General features: G+C 36.0%; 1 long non-coding RNA gene across 1 annotated transcript in view; it reads left to right on the plus strand.

Moving 5' to 3' along the window:
- The first annotated feature begins 1,340 nt into the window (after positions 1–1,340).
- The window catches only part of LOC309662807, a 619,026-nt gene continuing 601,354 nt past the window's right edge, over positions 1,341–19,012 (plus strand). The window contains exon 1 of the long non-coding RNA XR_014264982.1: positions 1,341–1,537. This is a non-coding gene — a long non-coding RNA (uncharacterized lncRNA). The remainder of the gene's footprint in view (positions 1,538–19,012) is intronic.

A 19,012-nucleotide genomic window follows, 5' to 3' on the forward strand; every position in this document is an offset into this window, starting at 1 on the left:
CTCAATCTCATTAACACTTTATGTTGGTTTTTATGTTTCTCTGCATCTGGACAGCTTTCTGTTAATGGAAAGAAAATATCTGAACTTTCTGATCACCAAAGCAATGAAAAATAAATGCTTTTGTTGTCTTTTCCTCTTTGGGCTGTTTCTGTCCATCTCTTGTATTATTATATTCCCTTATTTATATATATTTGTTTTTAAAAAGCTTGTTAATCATGTAACTGGAATAAGCAAATTGATAGTAACATATGGTATGACTGTTCCTATACATAAAACACCTCAAAAATTTAATTTTATAAAGTAAGCAGCACATCTATTTGCCTCAAGAAACCAAGTAAATGTCAATCTTGAAGCATGTATTTTCCAAACTGATATATGAACCTCCCATAAATAATAAGTATGTTTTAATGGTCTCCTAAGACCTCTATGAAAAGGGAAAAATATGCAGCTTTCTACTGCTACAAAAGTATGTATCCTAAATTTCTTTTTCTAGAGAAAAATATTCTCAATAGCATTTTCATAGTTCAGTTATGATACCTGAAAATCAGGTGACAGTATTTTTCCAAGGAAAGTTCTTGCTCCCAAGTTTATGAGACATTTGGAATAATGACAAGTGGTTTTATTTTTATTTGGATAAGATTTATTGTAAAGAATCTGATGGTTTTAGGGACAATGAAATATGTATATATATACACATATATTTATTTATATACATGTATTTATATATATATGCATTTTTAAAGTCACTATAACTTTTAAAATTTAAATTTTAATTTTAAAATCTTAATTATATATGCCTTACTGTTTTATTTACAGGACATTATATGAGACATGACCGAATGTTTGTGTACAATAATGTTCACAGTATTTTGATTATAAATTTTAAACCAGGATCTTCATTCAGCATTTTTTATCAAATTAAAAATAAAAAATAAACATCCACTGATCAGAGATACATATAGACATTGGGGAAATTGAGGTAGATGTGTATCAGTGTTTCTCAAATTGTGACAATTTTTGCCCCCTGGAGGACGTTTGGTAATGTCTGGAGACATTGTTGGTTGTCACAGTTGAGAAAAGGAGGTCCTGCTACTGGTATCTAGTGGATAGAGCCACTAGATTGTAGGATGCTGTTAGACATCCTACAATACACAAGACAACAAAGAATTATCCCACCCAAAATGCTAGTAGCACCAAGATTGAAAAAACTTGATTTGTATCTTTACTGACAGAGAAAATATGCCTGAAAATATATTTATTTTCACCTTATATATTTAGCTAAATAAAAGCAAAAAGCAAACCAGTATGTTTTATAAGATTCCATATATGAAGTTACAGGGCTTCCCTGGTGGCGCAGTGGTTGAGAATCTGCCTGCCAATGCAGGGGACATGGGTTCGAGCCCTGGTCTGGGAAGATCCCACATGCCGCGGAGCAACTAAGTCGGTATGCCACAACTGCTGAGCCTGCGCGTATGGAGCCTGTGCTCCGCAACAAGAGAGGCCGCGATGGTGAGAGGCCCGCGCACCGCGATGAAGAGTGGTCCCCACTTGCCGCAACTAGAGAAAGCCCTCGCTCAGAAACGAAGACTCAACACAGCCATAAATAAATAAATAAATAAATAAAAGAACGTGAATTTCTTTAAAAAAAAAAAAAAGAAGAAGTTACAAACCTATAATCTTTGTGAAGATAAAATGGAAACATTCTAGGCACTATGCAGCACTATGTATGATTGTATTAGATCCTCATAACAACGCTAAGAGGTGTGTGTTGGCTCACGAATGGGCCCCTGTACATGGATGGCAAGGAGAGAACAAAGAAAGAGGCAGACCACTCCAGATTGGCAGGTGGTAGGTTTAATAAGCAAGGGAATTTACATATGAGGCTTGTCTTGGGTGCAACAAGATGAGTAGATGTCCCCACCCACTGGCCCACCAGAATCTTGAAAGTTTATATAGAGGCCTTGATGAGTTTCAGTCCAAATGGTCCCAACATCACATTGCTCTCTCAAGGCTGTGTCCTTGAAATGGCTTCTAGTATAAGAATAGTAGGTGGATTGTACATTCCAAGGGCAGGGAAAGAGTTGGGGAGCCTCCGGTTGCCTGGGCCCCACTGGTCGGTAAACCATCCACGACATCCTCCTGATGACCTCCTCGCAACAGTATGTTTATCAAGTAAGGGGCATGTAGGGAAACTGATTAAAAACTAGCCTAAGGACACTAAGTGATAAACTTGACTTAGATCTAGACAGGGTAAAGAATTTACAGCAAAGGGTTAGAAAGGGTTATCTCTATAGGAAGGATTAGAGGAAGCATTCAATTTTTAGAAATTTGTTAATTTTTTTAAAGTGAACTTGTTAATTTTTTATGTTTATCAAGTAAAAATATTTTTTAAAAAAATAAGACAAGACTATCTAATGTAAAAAGGCAATCTTTTTCCTGACTCCTCACTGTTTCCATCTCTGTGCCCCCCCCCAGAAGCAATCATTTTTAAATTATTTAGCTATTTATGTTATATTTACTTCCATATTCTCAAATAATAAGATCATAGCTTTATCTATGGACTTTCTACTATAGAGTATTTGGACTGAGCTTCATGTGGCCTCCCACAAATAATAAATGCTCATCTCTTGGCCTTCCACTGTAGCTATATTACAGTTTTCATTAAATCGATATTACTGCCTTTATCACACAACTATATTAATATCATAGCTTGAAATTTACTTTTATTAACTTTGTGGGTTTTTTTCTCAAGTCAATACTTAAGTAATTATATTGTTGGCTTCCTTTCCTTTTTAGTGGTCACTAATTTATCTCCAGACTCTCAACTAAAATGTTCATCCTAATATCACTAAGTACATCAGGTCAATTATCTGCACTATTTTTCTTTTTCTCCTTGAAATCCCCTCTCCTTAGGTTCTAGCTTCTCTTCTCCTCCAGTGGGTGCTGACTGTTCTCTGCCCAAAGCAGAGCATTTATCCCAGAACATCTTTCCCCCTCAACTTGGGGATTTCCTTCTCCTCTCTCCTTGGTTGGCCCCCAGTCCTATTCCATTGACCTCATGACTTCCTCTTCTTCAGTTAACTCCCCAATTCCATTGATCAGCCTCTTCTTTTTTGGGCGGTGGGACTCTTTATTCTTAGTAAAGTCTTTTTCACATATCTGACAAATTTTATCAGTTCTAATGTGAGGGTGACTAAAACCCTCTATGCATGGGCAGGGCTCCTCAACTATTGGGCCACAGAATGAGATGTTCTCATAAGATGTGGTTGTTTTGTTAGGAGAAACTCCAAATATCCAGAAGCATAGGTGTCTTATCTATCCTCCAACTTTTAGTGTCATCTCAAAACCTACATTTCAGGAGCTAAGAAGGACAGTTAGAGTACACAGTTGGGTGTAGGTTTTTACACAAATTCCCTGCTTTAAATACGGTGCTTCATTCTTCCCCTTGGTCATCCTTGGTGCCCCAAAGTCCAACAAGTTCTCTTGAACCTCTCTGTCTCAGCTTTCTTTCTGGAGTCCAGGGGAGAGACACTGTGTTATATAAACCAAATACATTGTCTCTAGAAAGCAAACCTGTAGGCCTTCTCTAGGGTTAAGAAAAGGAGAGTTGCTGTGAAGTATGTAAAGTATGGGGATACATGTACTCGTTAAAAGTTTTTCAGGAAAGCCTTTTTACTGTTACTCCCAAAGGCAGTATTTCCAAGTTGCTGGACTTTCTGGTGGTCTGTGACACAAATTAGCCTCTCTGCTCCCCCTTCCTTCTTTTAGCCTTTACCATTAACTCTGCTTGGCAAGTCACAATGGTTTTAGGTTGAGGTTAACAATCAAATTCTGGAGACACAGTAAACCTAGTACTAAGTTTACGTAGTTTAAAAAAGAATGTAAGACAGAGAGAAGAACAAACATAGCAACAGCTAGTAGATCTCTCAGGATCCTTGGGGGAGATTGCAAACATCCCTGTCATTCCCCATAGGATCCAAGTCATCATGTGAGATGGGGCTGAGGAAAGCCATACTCAGTGGTGTCTTTATTTAGACCTCATTAGTCATGCAGCTCTCTCTGGGGTCCTTGACTAGCTTTCATTCCCTGGTGAAACTGCACCTCATCAATTGCACATTACTCCTCAATTACAGCTTATTTATCAATTTCAGGTTACTCATCAATAACAGGTCACTTAATAAATAATCTCGACAACCAGGTACAAGGGCTTAGTCTGGTACAGAGCAAACTCAGCAGCAGCAGCATTTATCTTGGAGACAGAAGACTCCTATACTTTCCTTACTTGGTCTTTCAAAGAGGATTTATCTAAGGGTCAAACCCTCAGGCATCCCTAAAGCTAGAGGAAAGTCTACAGATTAGCTGTTAATCCTGCCACAGGAACTTAACTCTGTGGAACATCTCAAACACAAGTTTGCTTCTACTTATCCATCCAATTTTCCTCTTCTAAAACTTTTTTTTATCTGCCGTCCATCCTCTCCTAAATTCTTATGTCCTTGTTCATTTGTCCAGCTGATTCCTCTGCTGTCTTTTCAGTGGGAATTAATGGAGGGAGCAGAGAAACATGTGCGTGTTTAATCTGTGATATTTAAATACAAAACTCAATGCTTCGGATACATACATATTTAAACTGAAAGAATATTTTGCATGCATATAAGTCAAGTTTACAAGGAATTTTTTTAAAATTCATATTGTTTTCACCAGTCACCCAATAGTGATTTTTATATGGTTTAATGGGAAAGATATTGGTTGACGTGAAAATCATTTCTCTAAACAAGAATCACACATATAATTGAATTGGCCCTTTTAATAAAGGAATTTAAAAGTCTGAACCAATTATTTAAAGTAATTTTATATGTCGTTGATTTTTTGGCTATTTAAAACATTTATAATTATTTCTTTTAATACCCTTTTGGTTGTTACTCTCTTATTTAACACAAGAATGGTATTCAAGAACTGCATTATTTGGTTTATTTTTGAGCACTTGCATTTATAAGGTTTTGCTTGTTTGTTTACCTTTCTGTAATAACTGACGTTTGACTGAGTTTTAACTCTTAAAATACATCACATTTTTTCCTTCAAATCTCTGCAGCTTGTAATCCTTTGTAATTCCTTTGTAATCTACCATGGACAAAGTTAAGATTTAACTTCATGTCTCTTCTTCAACAGGCTAGTGAGTAATCCTTTATGTATAAGCATCTTACACTTCTAGCTTAAAATGACTGGACGGGAATCACTTTTATTAGTTTTGTTAAGACTCAGTGAGCATTTATTATTTTGAAACTTCTTATAAGGAACACTTAGTATCTACTGCACTGAACCCTAACATCTGGCCTCCATGTAAATTATATTCTTCCTTGATATTTTGAAATCTTTGTCATTTCATGAATTGCATAAAATTTTCAAATTTGTCCTTTACTTAATCATTTGGATAATCTATAGAATTTAGCTTTTCCAATGTCTAAAAAACTCATTTTTGTGGCTTCTGTGTCTCTAAATTTTGTTCTTTCCTATGATTTTACCTTTCTCATGTCTACTGGAAATAATTTTATGTAAGCTATGTCCTCTTGGTTCTCTTTGAGGGCACAAATCAGAGATATTTTCTAATGTTTTCTTCTCAATCCTCGTGCAAATACCCTTTTAAGGATATAATTAGAATAATTCATGGATTCTGTGGTCTTTCCCTGTGTTAAGAAATTTTCCATAGTCTAATCATTCTCACTGAAGGAAATATCTGTTTAGAGTTGATTTATCATGCTTTGGAAGTGGACTTGGATTTAATAAAATATTATTTTTCTTTCTTTCCAAGGTACTTCACAGTGGGTCACAGATCTAGGTTCTGAATATTTGCGGATTTTGCTCTAGAGAGCGATAAGGAAAATTGGAAGGTGCCCAGAGTTTATGATTGTTTTTCTATTAATCCAATGTTATTATGATGGCTATTAGCACAGATGCTTCCAGATTTTGCTATTTGGTAGGTTTTTATGTGTAGATTTTGATGACAATTCAAGGTTTTAAATATGTGTGTATTTTAGGTGTATATATTAATACACATAATGATATTTATATATGTGCATTTAAATTTTAAAATATTTATATATATATTAAGATATACATTCATATATATTAATTTATTAAATGTGCTAGGGTAAATGGAGTGAAACATCCAAATATCCATAAACATGTGGTCATCTTACCTGAAAATTACATTTTAAAATTTTTTAATTAATGATATCAGTTTGTTACAGAGAGCTCACAAATAATTATTAGCACAGCCCTGAGCATAGTGACGGAAGACATTTGCCTAGCAATAATAATCCTAGGAAAAGAGCTCTGAATATTTTTTGAAGATATATGCTGAATAAATGAGAAATTGCGCTCATTTGTGATGTGGGGCTCCACGTATTTTTTATGTTAATAAAGGTATCCAAATTCAAAATGTGTTGGAATGGTTGTATCAATGTTAATTTCTATGGGGGGTAATATGTGAATTACCAGTTTCAGAATAATGGTAAATAAGGGCTATTCATGTTTGGACATTTAAAAATAAACACATTTAAAAATTTAAAAACCTACAGTAAGTATGCTGAATTGATGAAAACAGTTTGTTAAGCTCTCTGATGGCAGGGTTTTCTATTTTGTCTGTATAATTCAGGGCCTAATAAGAAAGCTTATATGTATATATTAATTGTTGAGTTATTACATTTACTAAGATCAGTATGAAAATAATAGCATAAAAATCATGTGCTTTGGTGTCAGGCTGATTTGGTTTAGAATTAGTTTAGTTTTGGTTTAGAAAATACCATGCAGAACATATTGGAAGAAATAATGAATAGAAAAGAAGAAAAACATTGGCAGTATCTCCTAGTGATTTGTCCCGACTTTGAAAGTTTCATGTTAGCCTAGGCCGTCACTTTGGAATACAGGGCTCATTTTAATATCAATCACTCTGTCAGTGTTCCAGAATGAATTTACACTCTGAAAATAGGTATCTTGTTTCTATTCTGTTGAAGTTAGAAATTATATTTTCAAAATCTGTGAACATAGGGTGCTGTTCTGATATATGCATTACACAACATCTAACTTGTATGTCAAATTATGTAACAACATACTGGAAAATATTTGCTAGCAATCATTCTGCACTTTTCAGGATAATGTGATTTTTAAGCTTCAGACAGTTTGTATTATTCTTAGATCACACCCATTTAAAAAAAATGTTGGAAAGATGAAAACTATGTGGTAATACCGGAATAGTAAAAAAAAAAAAGAATAAAATCTGAAATCTGGTTCCTTGGTAGAAGAGATAAATTTTTAAAAAAAACTTCTTTGTTTTCCAGTATTTTTTAAATAGGGGAACATAAATAAAATGTCAATTTTTAGTGCCACTTAATCCTCAGTGAATGGCACAATAGTCGTATCTACACACACACACACACACACACACACATCATTTGTGAAATAAAGATAACTAGAATCTAATATGCAAACATAAAAATTGCAATTCAGTCTTTCCTATCTCTTTACTGATGAAGTTAGGTTTGACGGTGTTAAAGTTAGGGAAGAAATGGAGAGGGAGCTCTTGAGAAAGAGATGAGAACAAAGACAGATTTAAGTCGGGGCATCTTACATGACTCGAAAATATTCATTAAGGGTCTAGATAGAATACTGTCCAGAGTTGCTAATAATAAGGATTCTTCCATGGCGTGTGTGTTGAGGGAAATGGTTTGGGTCTTTTCTAGCATTATATGAGACCCAGAGTTATGTGGACTTAGATTATTCTATGGTAACCCCTCATTCCTAGAACAAGTAAGAGACTTAGCTTATGGGCCTCAACTCTTAGCCTCCCAACCGCTACATTGTCATTTGGGATTCTTGGTAACCTAAGAGAACTGCTGAATGATATACAATCCCCTCATCCCATGATGCTTTGGCTGCTCTTCCTAAAACACATGCACACAGGCTCTTTGCATTTTCGAAGTTTCACGACCAATGGGGAAATAGAAATGGAATACAGAAAAATGAAGAATTTTAATTCTTTAAAAAGCTTAGATAGTTCTTACCATGATGGTCTTGGATATGGAGTTCCTATTTGTTAGTGGATTTGACTAATCTTACTTAAAATAAATAATTAAATAATTTTCTGAATAATGTGGATTAAAAGTCCTGAATATTTGATTTTTTTTTTTCCCTTAACATTTTGGGCTTTATACAGTCAACCCTAAAGCAAATAAAAAGCAATGAATAAATCTGTCCTTAACCTAGGATTAGGTTACATTTGTTTCTTGAGGACTTTTTGCAAAATTTTAGGACAAGCAGGACTCAGTTATTTGGAATGCATTTTAGATTTAAAATATAATACTTTAAAAAAGAAACTATGGGATTCTTTTAAGAAAAAGAGATCGCCAAAATTCTTCCTGCCAAAACACAATTGGAAATTTTCCTTTATATCTCTGTGTATTATTTTATTTTATTTTATTTTTCTAATTTCTGTATTCTCCCTTGGTTTCCCCGTATAGACTATGTCGACTTTCCAAAGGAATGCAAATATTTGTTTCTTCCTCCAGATCTTACTAAGACTTATTCAGCAGCAGGGCAGGCATGAACATGGAGACTGTGGTTTAGAACAAAATTCCAGAGTCTGGACAGATCTGGATGGAATGTTGAGTACAAAAGATCCAGCAGGAATGAGGTTAGGTGTGGGAAATCTCCTCAGACAGAGTCAGGCAGGTTATAAAGATGTGGGAGGGCAGTTTCTGGAGTTGTGAGAAAGAACAAGCATAGCACTGTGTCCAGGAAGTCATCAGGATTCATTCTAACTCCTGGGCAGAGCCACGAGGCTCTAAGTTCTCCTGGATATCCCTCAAGGATGGCTACAGAGATGCTTGGGATTATTTTTGCAGCTAGATGGCGAGACGGTGCCTGAAGTTTCAACTGACTTCTGTGACAATTAGCGGCAAATAGACCTCCCTGCAGGTTTTTAGAAAATAAGAACAAGGTTGGATTGTAAAATAACATTTAGCTCAGTAAAAACTACACAATAATAACACTACCCTCAAACACACTTATCTCTGCCCCCCACTAACCTCTTTTAGTGGGCTTAGTTTCTGAATAGATTTCTCATATGCCTTCTTTTATCATTTGTATTATTTTCTGGTTTTCAGTTTCTGTCTCCACACTTGTCCTTTACCCATTGTCTCTTGTCCTTCCTCTTCTCAGATGATGTGAATATCACAGCTCTTGATCACAGATATTTAGGTATTTTAAATGTCAAGATACCTGAGAAACAACAGAAAAATAGAATAATTCAGGTAGATATTGTTAGCTTATCTTCTCCAGGGAGCTGGCCTTGGCAGGGATATTCACAGGGTTTTCGTGTTTATTTCATTTCCTCTTCAGACTGAGGAACTAGATATCCAGAGAGAGGGAGGTTATGGAACTTTTCAGATTGGCTTGCTAAAGCCAGGAATGTCTGGTGATCACGTAAATGCTAAGACATACGTGCAATAATTTTTTGGTTTTTTCTCTTAATGAATTTATGTAAATGAAGATGTTTTGTTGCATTGCAAAGCATAGGGATAATTATAATTTAATAGTATCACAGTCCAATTCAAGGGGATGAAGTTGTAACAGACCTCTTTTACATTTTTTCATTATAAAATTATGGCTTATTGCATAAAATTGTGGAAATATAAAAATTTAGAAGATGAAAAGTTTTAATGTGTTTCTCTCTGAAAGATAATAGTTTTCTGAAATTCCTAATACTTTTTTACATACTTCTGCATTATAAAATTATCCATATATAGCTCCAGCACCTGTGAGTTCTTTGTCTTTTTGGAATCATCCCAAACTTTAATTTTTAATTAAAAAGACTCAGATTCACCATCCTACTTTCAATCTGGTGTCCTTCCCAAGATGCCTAAACATTTCTAGATGCGCTTGTGTTCACCGTTCATTCAAGTTCCTCCTTCCACTGTGTTCTCAGTACTGTGTTCTTTCCTGCAGTTGTTAGTTTTTCCTTCTCTGCATTCTCCCATGTGTGATCTCTAACCTGTGCATCGTTCCCCAGTGTGCCTCTAACAAAGGTTTGCTGTAGGTGGCCTTTTCAAGGAAGGTTTGGAGAAGACGGAGGGAGAGGTCAGAGCACTGTCTAAGCGAGACGAATTGTTAAGATCTCTCTCCCTGGTCCTCTGTCCTTAGCAATATAAACAAGCAACAAAATATAAGAAATTAGTTGTTTTTTTTTTTTAACTTGATCACCTTGAATTCTTTGACATGGTTCTTCCGTCTTTTTAACCCACCTTAACCCTTTATTGACCCCTAGAATTTCCTTATTGCCAAATACATCAGGAAATATAGAGCACTGGCCCAGATAGTAAGAATATTCTTGAAAAAAAATGAACTTATGTTCCATTCACCTATAATGATAGTAAACGAATTGATATGAGCAAAATCTGAAAAGTAATTATTAATTAAAATTACTGTTGGCAGCCTAGGTGATTAAATGACAAGATGTAATTGGTCATCAAATAAAGTTTTTCACAATCCATTTCTTCTTTGACTCATTTCTTCAAAGAGTCAAAGAGAGAAAATGTACTGATAAGTATGTAAATAATAGTAAAAACAAACAAACAACAAACCTGTGGAACCTACGGGGACCAAAGGTGGGAAGATGAAATTGACATTCACTTCCTTTCCTTCAGCCCCTAGAGTAATTCTATTCCTTCTGAGGGGTGGCTTTCTAGATCACAGAATTTAATGTTATTTAGCTTGGTTTAAACCACTTCCTGGATGAAAATGATTAACTCTTGATGTCTTGAAATAGAAGGCCCTCATCATATGTCGTACAGCTCTCTTTTTTACGTGCCTAATATACCTCTAGGATGAACTCGTCTTGCTGGTATGATTTCTGTAGAACAAGGATATGGGACATACTTCTTAATTACACGTGTGAATATGTGTGTACTAGCTCAGAATCTAGTGGGGAAGGCAGTATCTGGATAAGGATATCTTGAAAGGAGGTCCTAAAATCATTCGAGAGCTGAGTGGGGAGCCAAGGTATTATAGACTTAGGGGAAATTCATGCAGAAAAGAAAAACAAAACACTGTTAGGGAATCGATATGGTTAGTATGGGTCAATCAAAAGTTGTGTGGGCAATTAGAAGATAAAGGAGGTAGCTCTCACCCTTGATGGGCCTTTCATGTGCACCTTGAGGCAAGTGTCAGTGCAGCGAGGCTCCTTGTAAAGAGACAAGTGTGAAGCAAATACCTCTATGAACCCCACGTCTAGGAACTCTGGGTCTTACCTCTGTCAAGACACTACGGTTCCTTAAACAGTCCACATTACTTTCACCTGCAAGCTTTAGCACATCCTATTTCCTTTCTTGCAATGACCTTTCTCCCTTCATTCATATGAAAAAAATTCTATATAAAGTACCCCAAACAGCTCAAATCCTTTCTACTCTGTCAAGCCTATCTGCATTAGTTTCCTGCGGATGCCATAACAAACTACCACAAACTGGGTGACTTAAAAAAACAGAAATTTATTTGTCTCACAGTTCCAGAGGCTGGAAGTCTAAAATCAAGGTATCAGCAGGGTCACTCTCCCTCCACGGGTTCTAGGGGAGAGTCATTCCTTGTTTCTTCCAGTTTCTGGGCACTTCTCACATTGCTTGGCTTGTAGCAGCATAACTCCAATCTCTGCCTCTGTCTTCACATGACGTCTCCCCTCTGTGTGCATCTGTGCTTCTGTGTCTCCATGTGTCTCGTTATAAGGACACCAGTGATTAGGTTTACAGCTCACTCTAATCCAATATGACTTTAACTTGCATCTTAATTGCATCTGTAGAGATCCTGTTTTCAAATAAGATCACATTCAACAGGTTCCAGGTAGAAATGAATTGAGGGTGGACACTATTCGATACAGTATATCTTTTATCAAAGTTTGCCAGCTTCTACGGAAGAATTGCTTACTCTTTCCTTTGTGTTACAGCAGTGCTTAGTATAAACCTATTTTCGTACTTATTACATTGTATCACAATTTCTTGGTCTTTCCTCCCTACCAGCTTGACAGTTCCTTAAATACAGACTGTATCAATATATATTATTTATCTTTGTATCCCTAGCACGCCACATAGCATCTAGTTCACAGCTGATGTCAAATACATTTTTAATTGATTGCAAATAAGCTCTTGAAGTCTGCAAAAATAAAGTTCACAATGTACCCTCACCCTATAAAGGATCATTATTCCTTATAGCTACTCCAATATATCCTATAAAAATATAAGCACATTTTTCAGTGCATTATCAGTTTGGCAGTAATGATATTTCCACCTCTCTCTCATTTATATCTTCATATGTAGCACTGCTTATTCTTGCAACATTAGGAAATCAGCTATGCTTTATAAGTTATTTTCCCCCCAAAGGAAATCAGTATATCTTCTGAATGAAAAATAGTATTCCTTGTTTACGCTTCTCTTTTGAGAAACTACTTCTAAAATGGTTCTAAAATAATTATATCCATCTTACTATATTAAACAAAGGATATTAACCATTGTTTAATGTGCTCGTAATACTCAGGGCCTTTATTAAGAGCATAGCTATTTTACTGAGCTGAAATAAAATGATACACTAAGAACTTTCAAATATATTTGCATGTTTGTTAGCTCCATATGTTAAAATAATAAACACTGATATAGACCTAACTATGTGTTAAAGTTTCAAACACTTTTTATCATTTAATCTTCATAATGCAAGGATAAAGTTGGCCCTATTAATCCCATTTCTCAGACTAGGAAACTGAGGCATAAAGTTATAAGTGATTTGCCCAAGGTCATGCAGCTAGTAAATGGCAGAACAAGGATTTGAAACAGTATTATCGTACTAGAATTAGCACTTTAATAATTAAGCAACATCGCCTTTGTCTGCTTTCCACCAGCCAGCTGGTTCTTACTTTGACTGCCCTCTCTCACATAAAACGTGAACTTTCCTCATCATTTACTGCTTCTGTTTGTCAATGTGATTGTATATCAGGAGAAAATCCAGATAGCAAGACCTGGAAAGCCCAAGACTGTGCACTTTCGCTGGCTTTTGTGTATGTGTAACCTGTGTCACACCACATCTTGCCCAGCACGCTCCTGGGATGGAAGCCTTGTATTCTCCTGGCACCAACATCTTTCTTAACTTTCATAGGCAAATGAGCTGTTACTCAGTTTGCTAAGTTTCATATAAAATACCTGAACGTTATTTTTAGTTCAAGGCATTGTAAAGAAGATAAAGGATGCATAGAGGTGACCAGTGAATATAAACTTTAGGAGCAATAGTGAAGCCTGGTTTTAAAGAAGGGGATGGGGGTGAGGTTAGAGAGATGGATGAGAATAAGTTGGATGTGGAGGGATGGTACTGAAAGTGGCTCTACTGCTAATTGGTGAGGAATCAGAAACTATAAAATGCATTCCTTTTTACAATTTCTTTGCAGGTTTCACTGTCTCACTTTAATTTTGTTTTCTAATCTCAGTTCATCAGCCCTTCTTTCATTGCCCAGGCAAAAAATTAATTAGCACAATAATTCACATGCAATTCTGAAAGGGCAGTGAGAGAGACTGAGAGAGAGAGAGAAAAAGAGACAGAGAGACAGAGACAGAGAGATAGAGGGAGAGACAGAGAGAGAGAGAGAGAAAGAGAGAGAGAATCCAAAGTTAGAGTCTGTGAGGAACTGAAGGATTAAGATGGCCAAGTCAGGTTTTAACAAGTTCTGCAATGCCTTTGACTGTCTTTTAGGTTGTCAGACAAGTGGTGCTACCATCTTCGTTTTCAGAAGCTATAGCCTATTCAGGAGCAGCGCCTCTTTTTCCTTACTTCTTGGTTTTCACTGACCACAGTGATCTGCACACCTGCGCATTTTTAACCAAAAATAACTGCCCTAGAGAAAACTGAGTTTAGAAAAGTGCACAGAGAAAATAGTTTAATCGGGTATGGGAATGTCCAGGCTTCCAAAGTCACCTATGACAGTCATCAAGATGGAGGGACCAAGAAGTAGCACAGATGTGAAGGGCATATAAGTGACAGTTCTTAACATCAGGATGATTGATTTTATATCCTTGAAATGTACCAAACTTTAACGCTAGGTTCAGCAACTCCATGATTTATGTAAGCACAGTCTGTGTCAGTTCATTAACAGGTCATTAGTAAGTCTGGGGAAGATGTTCTAAAATGTTCTCCGAAAAACCATGAGGGAATACACCAGAAAATAAGATTATGGTGAAAGCTTACTTTTAGAGAAAGGTGTGCGTGTGTGTGTTTTCTTTTGTGTTGAATTTACCTTCATTTTTAGGCAGTGGTTCTCGTCAGGTGTATGTGGGTCAACACTTATCTTTCAGGCAGCATGAAGGTTAAGTCCTGAGAACTGATTTGGACACACAGTGTTTTTTTTTATCTTTTTGAGATTGACCTGCATCTAGTTAAGTAATTTTCACATGATTTGATAGTTACATGAATGTACCTTATAAAGGTGATGTTCAAGTTCAGTTTCCTTCATTTTGGGCAATCATGGAAGGTAGGGGTCCTTTTGTGAATGATCATGAGTACCAATCAGAGGCTTTCCTTGAAGTTCAAATTGCTAGATATGGAGAGGGCATCTGTCTCCCTGGTCCAGGTCTTTGCATTTAAAGCCATCATGTATACAGATAATAGGCTAGCAGAGGAAAAAAATTTACCAGGTACTCTATGGCTAAAGAGTTAAAGTTTAGCTGCAGAAGACCAAGAACAAATTGACAAACAAGGAGAGTGTTGAGGGAAAAGCAAGCAGAACTCTTAACAACTCAATAACAAAATGCCATAAATAAATAATGATGCTGTTTTTAAAATTTCCCCCTCATTGACTGCAAGTGCTTAGCAAATACTGTAAAAAGGAAATAGGTTTCTTTCTTCTCATCAGTTTGGGAATGATCATATGGACTTTTACTATAGTATTTACTTTGACTGCAACAGAGAGAGGAAAAGTAGTCCAAAGTACAGTGTGGGAGAGGGAGTATACACTTGAGGGTGTGTTTAAATAAGAAACTTTCAGAGGTCATGGTTGATCTGGGCAGGGCTCTGCTTCTTCCTGCCTACATCAAAGCCACTGACCCCCAACACAACGCAGGGAATATAAACCTTCAGCATCAAAACTCAGCATCTAAAGCCACAACTTGTTATTTATCCCTTTTTGTTCCAGGCTTTTGGTGACTCTATGAGCATCTGATGCTTTCACCAAGCCTGGACCCCTAGTTGCTTTAGCCTTATTTCAAAATATTGCATTAAGATTTATGAATCCATGTTAACTACAGCCTTCATAATATTTTCAAAGATTTCTAAGGCTCCACATTCTTAGGACCTGGGTCTTTGGTGCTCATGCACTTCTCTCTATTGTAACTAAGTGGCTGATTATATGTTCATTACCAGTCACACTTCAGGGCATGAAGCTCCATCCTTCCTGTTGAATTTGCCGTCTCGGGTCAGGGTCTCATATTTTGCTGGTCACCAGCCTGCAGAGCTAGCACCTCACTCATGCTGGCTGTCTTCATGTCCTCCATGAATGAATATTTGTTGTGTGATTCTATAAATTATGATGAAAGGCCAGGGGAGGTCTGATTGGTAAATAAAACTTGGATTTTAGTAGACCAAAAAGGCATGTATCCAAGCATTCCTAAACACTTATTTCTTTTTGTAATTTTCCAAAGGCGTATATACTTTTCTAATTGAATATATTTAAGTGTAACTGTTTGCATACAGACAGATGACATAAATCTTAAGGTCATCCAAGGCAACCTGCTTCTGAAAGCTGACATCTTTTTACAAGATCCATGTCATGTGGTCACCCAGCCTGAGTTTGAATACCTCCAGTCTCCCAGGTCACCTTCGCTCTACCTAAACTTTCTCATCTCCTTTGGCTCTCAGAACTGCCCTCAAATGGCAAAATTTTCTTCTTTTTTTGACATTTGCAACAACATGGATGGTCTTGCAAGGTATTATGCTGAGTGAAATAAGTCAGACAGAGAAAGACAAATACTGTCCGATATCACATATCTGGAATCTAAAAAATACAACAAGCTAGTGCATATAGCAAAGAAAAGCAGACTCACCAATTCAGAGAACAAACTAGTGGTTACCAGTGGGGAGACGGAAGGGGATTAGGGCAACATAGGGGCAGGGAATTAAGAGGTACAAGCTACTATGTATAATATAAGCTACAAGGATATATTGTACTACACAGGGAATAGTGCCAATATTTTATAACACTTGTAAATGAATCAAGTATTAAAATTGTGAATCACCATACTGTACACCTGTATCATATCATTGTACATCAATTATACTTCAATAAAAAACCAAAACCAAAACCAAAACAAAACAAAAAACTGCCCCCAGATCTGCCCTTGTGAGACATAACTCAAGCCCGTCCCTTCTCCATGTGGGAGAAGCTTGTGGTTGTTTTCATATAATTTTAGAGCTTGAATTCTTAAATATTTAATTTGAAAACTGCTTTTAAATGAGCTTTAATACTGCTTTTTGATGAGCTTGAGCATAGAGTTCTTTTCGGACTTTTCAAATACAACTTTGACTTTTGATGATTTAGATCAAATGTCCACTGTCCTCAAGGGCAGTTCAGTCTCTGAGGATTTGGTATGCTCTCTCGTCCAGCTTCCCCCATAAGTAAGCATTTTTAAAAACCAAAACCATTATAGGAAAGCTAGAGAATTAAAAAGAAAACTCACAAATGGAGATTTCCTGGGAAGTGGGAGGAAGAGGACAGGTTTGAGGACAGATGCTTCAGCAGATGACATAAATGTCCTGGGTGAGACCGAAAGTGGTGATAGATAGAGTAGGTGAGTTCAGGAAGAACTGGAAATATGCTTGTCTACCTCCTAGATTTCAGGTGGGCAAGTCCCAACTGGAATCTCAGTTTTGAGAAAAAAATACGGTCTTTGTGATGAAGGAACAAGGTTCTATGTGGTGACTCTTGTCTTCTTTCTATAGATATCCACAAAACCATCACTGTGCCTTCTTCCTAGGGATTAGTAAATTGCTTCACTCCCCTCTCTTGCCTTTCCTGGGGCTCTCCACAGAGTTGATCTGAGTACTGCCTTCACGTGAAGCTGATATATGTGCCTACCTTAGATCAGCTTCCCAGGGAGCCAATTCAATCAAAGTCTACACTTTCCTTTCGTGACCTTTTCTTTTTCTTTCTTTCTTTCTTTCTTTCTTTCTTTCTTTCTTTCTTTCTTTCTTTCTTTCTTTCTTTCTTTCTTTCTTTCTTTCTTTCTCTTTCTTTCCTTCTTTCTTTCTTTTCTTTCTTTCTTTCTCTCTTTCTCTTTCTTTCTTTCTTTTCTTTTCTTTCTCTCTTTCTTTCTTTCTTTCTTTCTTTCTTCTGGTAAAGAATTACAGGCATATAAGTAGTCTGCAATTACATGTGAAAGATTCTAACCAAACAATGTCCACAAGATTTTTCTTTGTTCGTTCATTAGACTATATTTCTTTTTTTGATGTTTGTGGGATAGAAACTACCAGCTAAGAAATCCCTGTGTTTCTTTCTCACTCAAATACTGCAAAACATAATAGTAAGGCCATATTTATTAGTGTTATTTATTCTGATTCTAAATAAAAATAATTTTATTTGTTGATGAGCTAAAAATGCACTAATTTTATGAATGTCACTTTCAGATACATAAGAATATCTGGTGGAAATTTCAAGTGTTTTGCAATTCCACCTTGTTGCACAAGACAATGTTAAAAGACAATACATATTATATATTTTTTGAAGGCCACTCTTGGGCACTACTTACATGGATAGCATTGGCACAGGATCTCAAGCAAATGCTCTTTCTTCATGTTATAAACTGCAGTAGTTTGTATTATTGGTGGAGATAGCATTGGTTAAGAAACAGGTGATATACTTGGCTAGAATACTACCTGGCTGACACCTATATGTTGTATTATCTGGAATAAGTTACCTAATTTCCCTAAGCTCTATTCCCTCATTATAGTAAGGATTAATGTTTTCCTCATAAGATTTTTGTGAAGATCAAATGACATAATTTATTTTCAATATTTAGTGTATTGGTTTACATAAAACTTATTATCATTAAATGTATTTATCTTGTAAAAATAGCTCAAGAATGGATAAAGAAGATGTGGTACATATATACAATGGAATACTTCTCAGCCATAAAAAAGAAAGAAATAATGCCATTTGCAGCAACACGGATCATCATACTAAGTGAAGTAAGTCAGAAAAAGAAAGACAAATACCATATGATATCACTTATATGTGGAACTTAAAATATGGCACAAATAAACTTACCTATGAAACAGAAACAGATTCACTGATATAGAAAACAGAACTGTGGTTGCCAAGGGGGAGGGAGGATGGGAGAGGGATGGACTTAAAGTTTGGGATTAGCAGATGCAAGCTATTATATAGAGAATGGGTAAACAACAAGATTCTACTGTAGAGAACAGGGAACTATATTCAATATCCTGTGACAAACCATAATGGAAAAGAATATGAAAAAGAATATATATATATATATATATATATATATATATATATGTATAATTGAATCACTTTGCTGTGCAGAAATTAACACAACATTGTAAATCACCTATACTTCAATAAACTTAAGTTTTAAAAAATCACTCAAAATGACAGCGCACGGTTAGCTCATTGAAATAAATATGAGGATAGTCTTGTTAAAGTCAACATATTACATAGACACCAACTAAATCCCAACATTGGCAAGAAAATATTATCTTGAAAATACGTGCATGCTTTTGTTGTTGTTGCTAATCCCCACCAAAAAATGACATTATTACTTATTTCATGACCTTAAATGGATAATTAATTGTTTGCAGTTTGAAAAATGTAAATAATGGACACAAAAGCACACTTGTCCCATCCTCAAGGTCATCCTTGAGTTTTACTCCATTCCTGACAATCTCACCCTTTAAACCTAGTAATGGATTTCAGTTTTATTGTAAT

Source organism: Balaenoptera physalus, assembly GCF_965194825.1.
Source record: "Balaenoptera physalus genome assembly, chromosome: 6".
In the NCBI taxonomy this organism is placed as follows: domain Eukaryota; kingdom Metazoa; phylum Chordata; class Mammalia; order Artiodactyla; family Balaenopteridae; genus Balaenoptera; species Balaenoptera physalus.